Raw genomic sequence first — 15,914 nt, forward strand, 5'->3', positions numbered from 1 at the left:
ATAGCTTCATTTTCAGGCTAGGGTTGTGGCTCACCTAGTATGCACAAGGCATAGAGAGCTCACCTAGTATGCACAAGGCATTGGGTTCAATCCTCAGCACCACATAAATGTAAAATAAAGATATTGTGTCCACCTAAAACTAAAAATTAAATAAACAAACATGGCTACATTTTCAGAAACACCTGTTTTTGAATTATTTGTATAGTTAATTACTGGTAAATGACACTATTAGCTAGTTCTGTATTTTATTATGAACACAAAATTTACTATAACACAAAAATTAAATAACTCAAGCTAATATTTAATTCAAGACAAGTGCCTCTGTTATGTTCTGTGTTGAAGTAACAACACATGTAAACTTGTCACTAGGTACTTCTAAAAACTTGATCACTTTAGACTAGAGGAAAAAATGAGATTCTATTTCAACTCATGGCTGAATTTTATCAGAAGAGCTGCTTTGAGCACAATTCACAATAGCTATAATGTGGAACCAAGCTAGATGCCCTTCAATAGATGAATGGATTTTAAAAATGTGGCATTTATACACAATGGAATATTACTCAGCACTAAAAAATAATAAAATCATGGCATTTGCAGGCAAATGGATGGCATTAGAGCAGATTATGCTAAGTGAAGTTAGCCAATCCCTAAAAAGCAAATGCCAAATGTCTTCTCTGATATAAGGGGGGTGATTCAAAATGGGATAGGGAGGAAGACCATGAGAAGAAGACTACCACTAAATAGGGAAGAGAGGTGGGATGGAAAAAGAGGGAGAGGGGAGTTGCACAGAAGATGAAAGGAGAACCTCATTGTTATACAGAATATATATATGATATTGTAATGAGAAAAAGAAAAAAAAGTGTGTCACATTAGATTGGATAGAGAGAAAAGATGGGAGAGGAGGGGAGGAGTAGGGAGGATAGGAAGGGCAGCAAAATAGAATAGACAATATGATTGATGTATGTACATTCCATGTATGTATTATATATCAAAATGCATTCTACTGTCATGGATGACTAAAAAAAATAAATAAAAATTAAAATAATCCAAAATAAATAAATAAATAAATAAGAGCTGCTTTGTAAAAATACATGTTCCAATGGCAAATTGACTCACTTCGACTTTGGATTAGTTATCCCAAAGAATCCTTGTCTTTATTTTGTTTCTATGCATACACGTTAGCAGTAATAAAATAAAATATTTTCCCTGAACAAATAGTCGAAGAAAAGAAAAAGGTAACAGCACTGGCAATGATGATGAGTGACACCTTCTGGGTATTAGAGTTTAAAAGGACACCAGTGTCCATCTTCATGATGCTCTGCAATAAGTGGTGAGCCCAGAGAAGTGCAGGTGGCAGTCAGCCAAGAGTGACTTTACATGCTTCTGTGTAATGGGAAAACATTCTACCTTCTAAAAATCATAAGGAACTATCAGATGCCCAAACTCTTAAATGAAAAGAAAAAGATAAACAAGACTGGAAACCAATCTGCCTTTTGAGCAGAAGAGTTTAAAAAGACACAAAGGTTCATTTCCTCCATGACATTCTGAAGGAAATGGTGAGACAAAGAGCATAGGTGGCCGCTCCAACCATGCCTGATCTGAGATGCTGCTGCATTATGAAAAAACACTCTACTCTTTAGAAATCACAAAGAATTATTAGATTTCCAGACTCTTGAATGTTTCAAATTCAGTAGAACTTCTATATAATTTTATTATCACTCTAGCTAGTCATGAAGCCAATCACAACTAAAGGATCTATGGAGCTGTCAATGCAGCTCAGGGGGAGAGTGTTTGCCCAACATTCAGGAGGCCCTGGGTTCAATCCCAAGCACCATAAAAGAAAAAAAAGAATTTGTATCTTATTTGTATAATCAAATAGGAAATGAATAATCACTGCTTCCAGGAAAATATGTTGGACCTGAAACACCATTGAGACTATCAGAATCAAAATACTCTTACTGTGAATTGCATAACTAGACTATCATGAACAGTGGGGACACATCATAAAGCATGTTCATATTAAGCATACCATTGAAAAAACAGAAAGGCTTTATTGACTGTTGAGAAGAAAAATGGACATGATATAGCTTATGAAATTATTAACACATTGGAAACATGTAATACTGGTATCAAAATCCTCCAGGACATGCCAGGCACTTTGACACATGCCTGTCATCCCAGTTACTTGGGAGGCTAAGGAAAGAGGATCATAAATTTGAGGCTCACCTGGGCAATATAGCAAGACCCTTCTCAAAATTAAATTTTAAAAAGGGCTGGGGATGTATGTAGCTAAGTGCTTGCCAAGCACATACAAGGCCCTGAGTTCAACACCCAGTGTGAAAAAAAAAATTCTCCAGGCCAGACATGATCATAGACAACCATAGCAGGAGTAAAACAGGGAAGAAGCCATTATATCAACCTCCCCAAAATAATTAAAGTAAACCTGCACTTTGTTCATCTCACAATACTAACATATCTAACCTCTGCTTCTACTAATTCAAATATAACGTTTTAAATATGATAAAAAGTATATATACTTTTCTAATGAATCCAACAGATATGAGATAAACTCAACTCTGTTCTGAAAGCCAACTTGTAAGCACATAGGGGCACAAACATTAGGATAAAATGTAATTATGGCACTTCATATGAAATAATTCTAAGTATTAATAAACATATAATCTCAAAAGAAGAAATCCAAATTTTTAAACTCAAAACACAATGGCATATTTTTAAATGATATTTTGAACTGATATAAAACACTAACAGAGTTATCTAACAAGAATTCCTGGCAATATATAAAGCATCATGCTCATCAGAATACCCAATCCCTTGCTTGAAATGAACAAGAGAACGAACTTTTTGTAAAAGTAAAACTTTAGGGGCTGGGAATGTGACTCAGTGGTAGTGTGCTTTCCTAGCATGTGTGAGGTACTGGGTTCAAATCTCAGCACCACATTAAAGTAAATTTTAAAAAATGTAGAACTTTAATAAGACATAGAAATATGCTTTCTAAATTGAAAAGTAGAAAAGAAAATGTTTTAAAAAGTTAATTTTTAGTAAATATTTCTTAATTACAAAAACCAGCTATTGACTTGTCTCTTATATATTGTAATGATTAGAGTCCAGAGGAAATTTCATTTGTAGTGGTTTTAAGTATCATTCAATATAATAGTTGACATTGAAATTTCTTCTTAGAATAATTTCATCTAAATCTGGAAGAGGTATTGTGGTGTATGCGTATATGTGTAAATACATGATGTTTTTTAACATACCTCTGGATACCTCTGATGCTTGAGTCCTGTCAAAGCAGTGTGTGTGTGTGTGTGTGTGTGTGTGTGTGTGTGTGTGTGTGTGTGTGTTATGTGGTGCTGGGTAGAAACCCAGGGCCTTTCAACTGCTAAGCAATTGCTGTCACTGAGCTGTATACCCAGTCCCCAAAGACATCTTAATAAGCAGAAAATAATTAAAATCAGTTAAGATTGTCATGAGAATTTTCAAACAAGACAATTCTCTTAATGAAAAACCAAGAAAGCTAAAAATATATTTTTAAAATATTGCTGATGGACAGGGCTAGGATTGTAGCTCAGCAGTAGAGTGCTCACCTAGTATGGGCAATGCCTTGGGTTTGATCCTCAGCACCACATAAAAATAAGTAAATAAAATAAAGGCATTGTGTCCACCTACACCTAAAAAATAAATATTAAAAAATATATTGCTGATGGAAAACAGCAGAAGTTCACAGTATTAAGGATTCTGTAGAAAACTAAAAAGAGAAGAAATTAAAAATTGAATACAAGAAATCTACTGCACATAACTGGAAACCTGGAAGACACAGGGCATTTCCTAGTAAATACAGACATTGCAAAACAATCAAAATAAGAAAACTCAATCAATCAATTAGCATAGAAAAGTTTGGACTGGTGCTTAGAGATCTCCTACTGGTAAAGAGCTTTGGGTCATCGGGGCTTACAGCTGAGCCTTACCAGACCTTTAACAAATTCTGATTTTATTTCAAATTTTTATGATCTAGACAGAAGAGGTGACTTTCCTAAATTCAATTTATGATCCATCAAAGCTTGATATAGTCAAGATATTTAATCCAATGTAGAATGTAAATATTTATACAATAGGCTATTTTGTGCCCCACTGCAAATGTACTATCAATTAGTGCACGGAGCTGTGGCTGCGAGAGTGGATGTGGAGAAGGGTGGGGCCTGGAAACAGGGCAGAGTCTGGAAGAGGGCCAGGGTCTGGATGGGGCAGGGGTCAGAAGAAACACAGCCTGGAGTAGGGGTGGGAGCAGGGGCAGATCCAGGGGCAGAGCCTGTGGAGGATGTGGTCTGGAGGATGGGGTGGGGTCAGGAGAAGGGAGGCAGGGCCTGGAGGAGGGGTCTGGAGGAGGGTGGAAGCCAACAGGACCATAAGTGGTGAGGAATAGTGGCCTTCCTGGTCACTAGCTCAGAGCCCCTCATTCTCTAACCTTCCATCCCAATAATCCAGCCCAGGGAAACTGACCTGAACTGGGCAGAGGCAGTGACAGACTACCTGACCTACCACCTACCAACTGATGCACTAGTCACCAGCAGCTTCCCTGAATCCTGGGCAGAAGTCCCTAGGCCATCTACCACCACTGCCTGCTCTATACCAGCCACCTTAAGGTGTGTCGAAGTAGCAGGTATTCCACTGAAAGAGAAGAACCAGGCATGGTGATATACACTCATAATCCCAGCTACTAGGGAGACTGAGAAAGGAAAATCCCAAGTTTGAGGCCAGTCTGGGCAATTTAGCAAGATCTTGTCTCAAAAAAAGAAGTTGCTCAGTGGTAGAGCGCTTATATAGGATGTATGAAGTCCTGGGTTCAAACTCCAGTACTAAAAAATATATATTTTTAAGGAGAGTGATACAGTATTATTATAAAATCCAATTCCTTTTATTCTATATTCATCTTTATCATCATTTAAATGCATTTTAATAATGTTCATGGACAATGAACTATTTTGGCAGAAGCTATAGAGGACTTGAAAACCATAATGAAAGGTGCTATTTATTATAGATCAACCAAATCAAGACAATGATTTCTAAAATGAAGATGTAAGACAGTGGAAAAGCTAGATTGAGCTCATAGAAACCTGACTCTCCATCATATCGGTGCAGGCACTGACTTCCTCAAGAAGATCCATAAAGTTCAAAAACTAAAACCAAGACTCAATAAGTGGGATGCCTTCAAATTAAAATGCTCTGCCCAGTAAAGGAAATAGGCTCATGAAAAGAGCCCCTCAGAATAGGAGAAAATCTTTTCCATCTACTCTTTCATCAAGGGATTAATATCCAGAAATATAAATAACTCAAAACAGTTAACATCAGACAAATTAATAGCTCAATCAAAAATGGGTGAAAGAACTAAACAGACATTTTTCAAAAGGAGAAACACAAATAGCCAAAAAATATGTGGGGGAAAAAAAGGTTCAGCATCCCTGGCAATCAGAGAAATGCAAATCAAATCTGCATTAATATTTCATCTCCAGTTAGAATGGCAAACATCAAAAATACAAAAAATAACAAACTCTGGTGAGGATGTGGAGACTGCAACCACTCTGGAAAGCAGTATAGAAATTCCTCAAAAAACTAGAAATGAACTCATCACATGATTCAGTTGTCCGCCCCCACCTTTGTGATATTTATCCAAAAGAACTAAAATCAGCATGCTGTAGTAATACAGACATATCAATGTTTAAGCCAGCCCAATTCACAATAGTCAAGCTATGGAATCATACCAGGTGTCTGTCAACAGATGAAAAGATAAAGAAAGCATGGTGTATACACACAACAGAGTTTCAACTCAGCCATAAAGAAGAATGAAATTACTGCATCTACTGGTAAATGAGTGGAACTGTAGAACATCATGCTATGTGAAATAAGCCAAACTCAGAAAGCCAAGGGTCAAATGTTTTATCTTATACACAGAAACTAGATATAAATAAGGAAATATAAAAGAGGGGAGATCCCATAACAATAGAAGGGAGGTCAGTGGAACAGAATGGGATGTAGCAGGAGAAAAGAGGGATAGGAAAAGGGAGGAAACACAGAATGAAATTTTCCAAATTATGTATGTATGTGTATGTATGTATGTATGTATGTATATGTATATGTATATATATCACAGTGAATCTCACCTCTGGGCATCCCTAGAAACATGATCCACAGCATCCCTGAACCAGGTATCTGCCTGAGGCAGCTCTGAGAAGAAAGGATCCCGGGTGACCCTAGAGACCTGACCCAGGTGTCCCTGAAACAGGTGTCTGCCTGAGGCAGCTCTGAGGAGAAAGGAGCCCATCCCTAGGGACATGACCCACAGTGTCCCTGAACCAGGTGTCTGCCTGAGGCAGCCCTGAGGACTTCCTCAAGAAGTGGCTCAGTTGTTAAGCACCCTTGTGTTCACTACCAAAAAAAAAGCTAAATCCCAGCCCATGGTGGCCACTGTCAAGTTGAGGAGAACCTGGTGGCCTCTGGGAACTACAGGCTTCATCCCCCAGCCCTAGAACATTCTAGATGATTTTAGATAATTCATTCTAGATAATTCAGCTCTCATCATGGATGCCTCTGGGAGCTGCAGGCTACACATTCATTCAGAATTCTCAGGGATTCTGAACTGTGTAATATTGTGTTCTGCCCATGCAGCCCTTCCTACAGAGGGCCATGTGGGTTGTTTGCCCTGTGCTGGCCCAGGTAACCTGTAGTCTTGTGTTTTGCCCATGCAGCACTGACAGAAGTCTGGGGAGACTGTAAGTAGCACATACCCCCAGGATTCTGGCTAGTGAAATCCAGTATTTTACAATGCAGCCCTCATTGCAGAGGACTCTGAGAGCTGCAGGCTACCCCATCACATAGGAGCCCCTAGGGATTCTGGAAAGCACAGTCCTGTGTTCTGCCCATGCAGACCTCAGCACAGAGGCTTCTGGGAGCTGCAGGACCCCAAGCATCAGGGACACTGTAGCTTGGTGCTATGTTGTTGCAGATCACACTATAGTGGTACCTGGTGCTCTGAGCCCCCAGGATTTCTGGGTATTGTAATCAATACTACTCAGGCAGCCCTGATGTCAAAGGTCTCTGAGAGCTGTGGGCCACTGATTATTCTGGATAAGGCAGTCCATCCTATCTAAGTGGACCCCATCATCAAGACTCCTGGGATCTGAACACCCAAGATGAATCTCTATACTCAACACAAAGCTTGTCCATGCAGCCCTCAACAAGAAGGTATCTGGGAGTCCAGGCCCCAAAGAATTCTGGGTAGTGTAGTTTGGACTTCTGCCTGCACAGCACTCACTATGAAGACCTCTAAGAGTTGCAGGTTGCATACTCACGGGGGCAACACCTCCCCCCAGGGATTTTAGATATTATAGTTAAATTCTCTGCCCTATGGTTCTCACCACAGAGGATCTTTAGAGCTACACCCCCTGAGGGTTGGGGGTAATGTAGCCCAGTGTTTTGCCACTCACTCAGAGGATTCTGGAGGCTAAGTCCCCCTTAGGATTGTGGGCACTGCAATCCGATGGCTTGCCCACTTACCACAGGTTTTGGGAGTTGCAGCCCTGAGGGTTCTGAATAATGTAGTCTAGTTTTTAACCTGCACAGCCCTGCTGGCAGGATCACAGGAGCTACAGATGCCATGCTTTCCCTGGTACCCTGGAGATTCTAGATAGTGTGCTCTACCAATACAATTCTCTCCACAGAAACCTCTGAAAGTTACAGGGTTACAGGGTATGCAGTCATCCCCAGAGATTCTGAGCATTAAGTCTGGTATTCTGCCCTTGCAGCTCTCACTCCAGAGGCTCCTGGGGACAGAGGCACCCAAGGGTAATGGGTAGCATAGTTTGTCATTTTGTCAGTAAAACCCTCACTGCTAAAGTCTCTGTAAGCTGCAGGTTACTGAGGGTTATGAATAGTACAGTCTACCATTGGACCTATGCTGCCCTTACTGCAGAGGGCTCTGGTAACTGCAGTCCCTGAAGGATCCTTGGGAGTACAGGCCATCTTAACCCTTGTAACTCTCACCCCAGAGGCTCCTGGGAGCTGCTTACCACATTTTTACAAGCCTCCCTGAGGACTCTGAAAGTGTAGTCAGCATTCTGCTGCTCAGAACCCACCAAGAAGGGCTGTGAGATCATTGCACTGTGTGCTTGTCTTGGCACACTGATGATTCTAGGTAGAACATCCCACAGATGCCTGCCCACCAGAGGATTCTCCACAGAGGCCTCTGGTACACTGAGGATTCTGGGTAGAGTATCCCAGCAATTGCCTATCTAGCAAAGCATTCTCCACAACAGCCTCTGGTACACTGAGGATTCTGTGGAGAGTATTCCAGCCACTGCCTGTCCAGCCAAGGGTTGTCCACATCAGGGCTACCCTGAGGATTCTGGGTAGGATATCCCAAGACTGTCTGCCCTGCCAAAGATTCTCCTCACAGCCGTCTGACACACTGAGAGAGGGTGACACATTCTGAGTAGAACCAATCACCTGCCCTGCAAAAATTCTACAAAAGGCCTCTCATACACTGAGGGTTCTGGGTAAAGCATCCCAGCAACTGCCTGCCCAGCCAAAGATTCTCCACAAAGGCCCTGGTACACTGAGAATTCTGGGTAGAGTTATCCCAGTGACTGACTTCCCAGCCAGGAATTCTCCACTAAGGCCTCTGGGAACTGCAGGCCACACAATGGCCAGGAGCCCCCTTGAATTATGAGCAGTAGTTGTTCTGCCCCTGCAGTTCTCACCAGAAGCTCCTGGGAACTGTGGGCCCCTGAGGATTCTGGGTAGTGTTATCCAGCATTCTGCCTACATTACCTTCAGTGCATGGTCCCTAGGAGCTGCAGGCCACATGCTATCCCTGGTACCCCAAGGATTATGGGTACTGCAGCTTAGGAACTGCCCACACAGCCATCACTGTGGTGGGACTTGTCAGAGGGCCCATCCCACTGGGAACAGACTCACCCAGCAAACCCCAGCATCATCGGGTTTCTTCTAAAAAATTGTAGTCATGTAGTTGAAAGAAGTCTCTAACATCCACTATTGAAAATAATCATAATTCTTTAATATCAAATACCCAATTAAGACACAGATTTCTCCAACTATTTCAAATTGTATAGTTAGACAAACAAAAACTCAGGTTCAAACTAGGAGCATCCATTGCTGCATTTGGTTCATATGTCTTAAGTCTTCCTTTTTTGTCACCTATTTATTGTCAAAAGTAGTTAATTTATATATTCCCAGCTGCAGTTAACTATCCATGTCACACCAGGAGACCTCTCAAAGTGACTATGAAGCTGCAGTTCTCTCTTGGTGCCCTCAGACACGGGCCTGGGACATTCTAAAGTGCTAGAAAAATACTAAAGCTCTTCCCTGTCCGTGCACCTGCCATAATCTTCACACACCCTTGATGTAACATCTAAAGAAAGCTGGCTTCTCAGTGGGTTTGGCTCACTCGAAGAACTCAAGTCATTCACCTATCTCAAGGCTGTCACTCTCCCTGTGGAGATCTGGCCAGTCCTTGGGGGGATGGAGTGTCCTTGAGGGGACCATCAGCTCCTGCAGGTTGTTAGAACATATTTGTTTCACTTGTATTTAAGGAGTCCCACTGGGAATGACACTGTACCAAGGAAAGCTGCCCCAGGACTTCCCAGCTGCGTGATCAGGTGTTGGGGTTTCCCCCTATGTGGTGATGTATTTTCTTCCCTTTCTCTCTCACCTGTCACTTTGCTTTTGCTCGTTTCCAAACTGTTACTAAAATAAATGCTATCTTGTGTACAGTGTCTTTACTATCAGATCCTGCCTGCCAAATTCAGCAGCTGCACACATGTTACACTTTCACCGGAGTCCTGGCCCCTCCTCTCACCACTACAGTCTTTCTTGAGCTGCACTAGAGATTCCATCCTCAAGGCATCCTGCCCAACACATGCCCAGCCCTCCCCAAGAGTGGAGAGAACCCTCTCACAGACCACACTCCTGACCTGGCTGTAAGGACAGCCCACCAATTTCAAATCTCATGCCATGGAAAATGCCATTCACCACTTCACCCTGGGCTTTAGGAGACCAAAGAAGGAGGTGTGGGGAAAGGAGGACTTGGGGATGGGGATGGTAACTGAATTTCTGCATAAAAAACAAAGTGCTGGGGCTGGGGTTATGGCTCAGCGGAAGAGTGATCGCATGGCATGTGTGAGGCACTGGGTTTGATCCTCAGCACCACATAAAAAAATAAATTTTAAAAAATGTGTCCATCTACAACTAAAATTTTTTTTTAAAAAAACCAAAGTGCTTACTTCTTCCAGAAGTCTGTTTATTTTGTGTAGAACAGTAAGAGCCAGCCACCTTCTCAGCATGCTGAAGGCACTACACAACTCCACCTCACAAGGAACAGATGTTCATTTCAGTACCATTACACTGGCTAGTGCTCGGATGCTCCTGAAAAATCCTGGGACCAGAGGATTGAAGCATGTTCCCAGAACATGGAATGACCTCTGAGAGACCTAGAGGCATGTGTGGCAAGCAGGAAGGTAGTCTTAGAATCATCTACCCAGGGCCCTGGGGAAGCCTCCTTGCTGATCAACATGGGAAATACCTGGTAGGCCATGGTCCAGTACTGTAAGTAGTCAGCTCTCAAGAGTTGCTTCATGGAGCCACGACCCATCTTCTTGGTGACCTCCAGAAGTGGCCAGTCTGTATTGTGTGGGGCTACCAGTACATGGGCAAAGCTGGGTGGCCCAAGTTGGGGTCCTTGCTGAGTAAGAGGTTGAGTGGGGACTGAGGACTCCTCTGTGGCTGAGACTTGTGCTTCCAGCCAGCTTTTTGTTCACATGCCTGTGCAGCCCACAGCCGTCTAAGCTGACCTCCTATACCTCAGCACTGGCTGAGCATGTGCATGCTCTTGGGACTCAGAATCCCCTATCCTTATGAACAGAGGGGCCAATGAGGCTCACTGGTTAAGCAACATGCCAGAGTCTTCCTGTTGGAAAGGAAGGAGACAGGGATGAGAATTCAGGCCTGCAAGTCATGAGGGCAGGAGCCCCTCATGCCTGCTGCCTTGCCCCTGGGCTCAACCCCACATCTGACCCATTTCAGGCTAATTGGCCCCATGGGTGATTGTGGCCTTGAAGACAGGCCTGTCCTGGGACCAACTGCCCAAGGGAGTACAAAGGGCTTTCCAAAACATCCTGGACGTCACCAGTGTGGTCAGCCTCCATCCCTTCAGGGTAGATGGGCATTCAAGAGGGATGGAAAGACTGGCAGGAACAGGTCTTGGCACTTGAGGGGAGCAGCAAAGGGTCTGGAGAAGCTCATCAGGACTCACTGAGAAACTGGCATCTTACATGCGGGGAGGGAAAGCTGCAGCCCACATTCATGGACTCTGAGTTCAACTGTTTATGCCTCACCTCTGTGACATTTTTTGAGGCATTTGCCTCCTATAATTCAGTATCAAGAAGGTATTTTTTATCTCCATATGAATTTCCACTTTTCATTTGATTGGACAAGGTATGTTCCAACATCTGATTCCCTTTTTGCCTTAACTGATGGGAAGCTCAGAGCTCAATTTGTTGCTTAGTAAAGAAGCCTCAACGGGAAGCTGCAGCATCTTAGATAAACCTCACAGGGAGAGACCACTTCTCAGACCCTCACTTGGTGTTGGTTCTATGCTGGACCAGGGAATCTCTGTGAGTCTCAGAAAGAGGCTGCCAGTCTCTGGGCAGAGCTGGGTGGCCCAAGTTGGGGCCTCGGTCTCTCTTTTGGTCACTTGGAGTGTGTTCTGGCCCTGGGCTCAGTGTAGATGTCAAAGGTAGCCTTGGTGGTGGTGAGCCTGGTCAGCCTGTAGAAGTTCTCCCTGTAGGAACCAAGCAGACACTGGACCTTCCTGCAATGCCCTCAAGAGGGTGTCTGCACACCCATACTGACACTGCCAATTCCTGCCCTCAACCCTCTGATGACTTCTGCCTCAGGACCAATCTTTTTGGGGCCAATTCCTTCACAGCTCCTACAGGTGCCACCCTGGGTCCTGTGCCCCCTGCTCACTGTGATGTCTTTGTTGACCTTGTTGATGGCTGGCAAGCTGACACTGGCAGAGGTGGCCAACCATGTTGTTGGTGCCTGCTAAGTAGAAGATGCCAGCAGCATGGGTGAACAGGTGTATGAGCCATAAGGGATGAAGTCTCCATCAGTGGCAGGGATGAAACCCAGAAAGCAGCCGGGAGCTGGGTAGGAGGGCCAACAGGTCCCCTTGCAGCCAGAGTAGATCACCTTCTTTTCCTGGTCTGGACCACAGTTTCTCAAGCCTAGTAGTAGGGACCTTTGCAATGGATTACTCTACATTGCATAGGGTACCTCTGCAGGCTGGCAGGCTGAGAAGCATCCCTGGCATCAACCCATGAAATGCCAGTGGCCTCCATTCTCCAATTGTGAGCAACAAAAACGTCCACAGATTTTGCTGCATGATCCCACACTGACAGTCAGCTGCTCGGAGGCCAGTTCTGTCCCTTGCTCTAGTATCAGTCCCTCCTTCCCCTCCCCCTTCTTGCTGGATCTAAACCAGGAACAAGGAAGACCTGCAAGCAGCACAGGGGACTGGTAAAGAAAGATGCACCCTCTCCCAGGACTGGTTTTTAGTCTCCCAATCAACAATTTTATGAGGTCTGCACCCACCTCCAGACCCCTAAAGGACCAGGCAGTTAGCTTTGGATAGAGGGGGCCCTGGATTTCTTTAAGCCCAGAACAGCCTGTTTTTCTTCAGTTGAGCTCCAGAGGAATTTGGGGATGACTGTGTCACTCAGTGGCAGAGAGCATGCTCAGCTGACACAAGACTCTGGGTTTGATCCCCAGCACTAGAGGAAGGGAAGGAAGGAGGGAAGGTGGGAGAAGGGCCTAGAGTTGGTTTTGCATTTGGGGTTATATGTTTGTTTTGTCTTTGTTTTCAAAACTTGAAGCTAAAGTCACTTTAGGTAAAGCTGTGTATACTAGTGCTTCCCTAGACTCTGTCTTAGAAGAGTGAGCCAGAGGGAATTCCAGCTGCCAGGCTGACCAGTCAGCATGAACAAGTGTTTGGTGATAGGGACCCAGTTGGAGAGCCAAACACTGCAATAGGTGTTCAGCAAATGTTTGCTGGGTGAATTGGGGAAGGGAAGAATGAGTAGTCAGATAGGACAGAGGCACTGAGACTGGGGTCTGTGGATCTTCCTAAAATGTGTGCAGGACTGCATGTGCATGCATTGTTGGAGGCCCACAGAATGTAACAAAAAAGACATGAACAGCCAGGTGAAGCACAGGGCAAGGAACAGAAGGGTTCTTGGTGCAGGAACCTCTGTCCCCGTGGAGTTGGGGGCACCATCCGCAATGCACACGGATTTATTCTGCAACTCAGAAGCTCCCTGACCACAACTTTTAGGGTTTGTTTGTTTTTATCTTCATCACATAGGTGAGATTATTAGCTCAAATTCCATCCTCTTTCCCCCAGAGAATGGTGTGGTTGAGACTCAAAAGTTCCAAGCTTCTGATTGTGCTGTATAGTCTTTCTCATAATCATTCTCTACCTGGAAGCTGTCTGAGAGCCAATCAAGAGTCCTTATTAAAATAAAAGGAATTCCTGTCACCTGAGAGATTCCAGTGCAATTAGGAACTCTGAGGAGTCAAAGTCAAACACCAAATTTAGAACAAAATATGTTTCTGGCATGACTATCACTCATAAAAATATGATAATTTTTTAAGGAGTTCTGTACCAAGAACTGGGGGCAAAGACAAAATTTATATTTAATATATTATACACCATAATCTGCAGATACAACAATGAATCTAATGTTCAAAATGGAACAATAAATTAAGGTAGATGGCAGGTACCAGATTGCTCACTGTTGGAATGAAAAGTTATAAGTAATCAAGGGGCAAAGGCAGAGTTATCAATCATAATGCACTGGAGACATCAGCACAAACGCACGTTCAGCCTCACACACAGACAGTTCCACTTGAAAACCTTATGATTAAGTGTGTGAGTAGATTAGGATGCTCATACATGTGTGGGTCTGCACGGTTGAGAGGCAGTGAGAACATCCAGAGGCCAGATGAAGTTTTCATACCTTTCTCAAATGTAAGGAACCAGAGCTCTTTGAGGAAGTGGCTGACACTAGGACTGGGACAGTAAATATGGGAGCCAGGGTCATTTCAAGTCATAAAGCAAGGAATGTGGGACAAAACCATGAAAATATGTTAAAGGAAAACAGGAGCTAATGGAAAGATCTCCCAGTGGAAAGCATTCCAATCACTAAAGCAGAAATGAATTGAGCAACAGAATATTGAGAATTGGAAAACAACCACAGCTTAAGGCAACTATCCAGATGTGCACAATGCACAAATAATGATGTAACAGGTAAACGAGTGCAGAATTCCAGATAACTAATGTGCACACTTGGCTTTGGAAAAGGCACAGACCCCACCCCCCCACTCCCCAGGTGGTGGCACAAGAGGAACAAGGGCAGCACAGTCTGAGTAACTCCAGATGTGGTTGTTTTATGGGAAAAAATACTTTACCTGCTATAAATCACAAAGGGTTGCTGGATGCCCCAACTCTTGAATGTCTCCAAATTTCATTGAACTCCTAAGAAATGTTATTACATTCATCTAGTTATAGGGGTAATGATAACAAAAGGACCCGTAGGGGCTGGGATGTAGCTCAGTGGTAGCACGCTTGCCTAGTATGCATGAGGCCCTGGGTTCCAGATCCAGCACCATAGGAAAAGGGGGATCTATGCTTTATCTGTGTAATCAAATAGAAAATGAATAATCACTGCTCTTAAGAAAACATGTTGGAGCTGAGACATAGCTGAGGCTCCCAAAATTAACACTCTCCTTACCATGGACTGCAGAAGTAGCTTGTCATGAGGAACAGTGTCCCCTCAAGGACATCATCAGCAACAAAAGGATTTATTGACTCCTGGAAAGAAAAGTGACATAGTCTACCTTAGGAAATTATACATAAATTGGGAACATGAGAATGATATTCTCCCAGACAGACCATAACAGACAACTGCAGCAGGCGTAGTATGGAAGCCATTGTGTCAACCTCTCCAAAATGATTAAACCCTATCTGCACTTTGTTCGATTCACAATATTTTGTTTTGTTTTGTTTTTTGTAGGGGTGGTACCTGGGATTGAACTCAGGGGCATTTGACCACTGAGCCACATCTCCAGCCCTATTTTGTATTTTATTTAGAGACAGGGTCTCACTAAATTGCTTAGCACCTCACTTTTGCTGAGGCTAGCTTTGAACTCACGATCCTCCTGTCTCAGCCTCTCAAGACACTGGTATTATAGGCATGCACCACCACACCCAACGTTCAGTTCACAATCTTAATGTCAAATTTCTGCTTTTTGTTAATCCAAATACAGTAAAAAGTATGTTGTATTTTAATGAACTCAATCAACAAACATGATGTATTTTCACCTGTTAAAGACAGAATTTCTTTTTCTAAAATTTAGAAAGCCTATTAAAAATTTTACATTCATCAGAAAATTGCTTTCATTCCTCATAAGCAAGAAAATAACACACACTTATACATATGTAACCTCAAAAGAAGAAATTCATTTGCTGAGCCAATTTTTAAAGTATTTTTGAATAGAGGGGAAATAGTAAAGTTTCCAGTGAAAATCCCTGACACATGGTGCAACACACTTGTAATCTCAGCTAATTTGTAGGCTGAGGAAGGGGACCAAAGTTTGAGGCCAGCCTGGGAAACCTGGCAGGTAAGGATATAGCTCAGCAATAGAGCCTCCCTGAGTTTGATCCCCAGTACTGTCAAGAAAAAAAATCCTACAATATATAAAGCACAGTGTTTATTAGAAGGCCCATTTTGTTGCTTACAAGGAATAAAAGCAATTTTCTGATG

This window comes from Ictidomys tridecemlineatus, chromosome 9 (assembly GCF_052094955.1).
Source record: "Ictidomys tridecemlineatus isolate mIctTri1 chromosome 9, mIctTri1.hap1, whole genome shotgun sequence".
NCBI lineage: Eukaryota > Metazoa > Chordata > Mammalia > Rodentia > Sciuridae > Ictidomys > Ictidomys tridecemlineatus.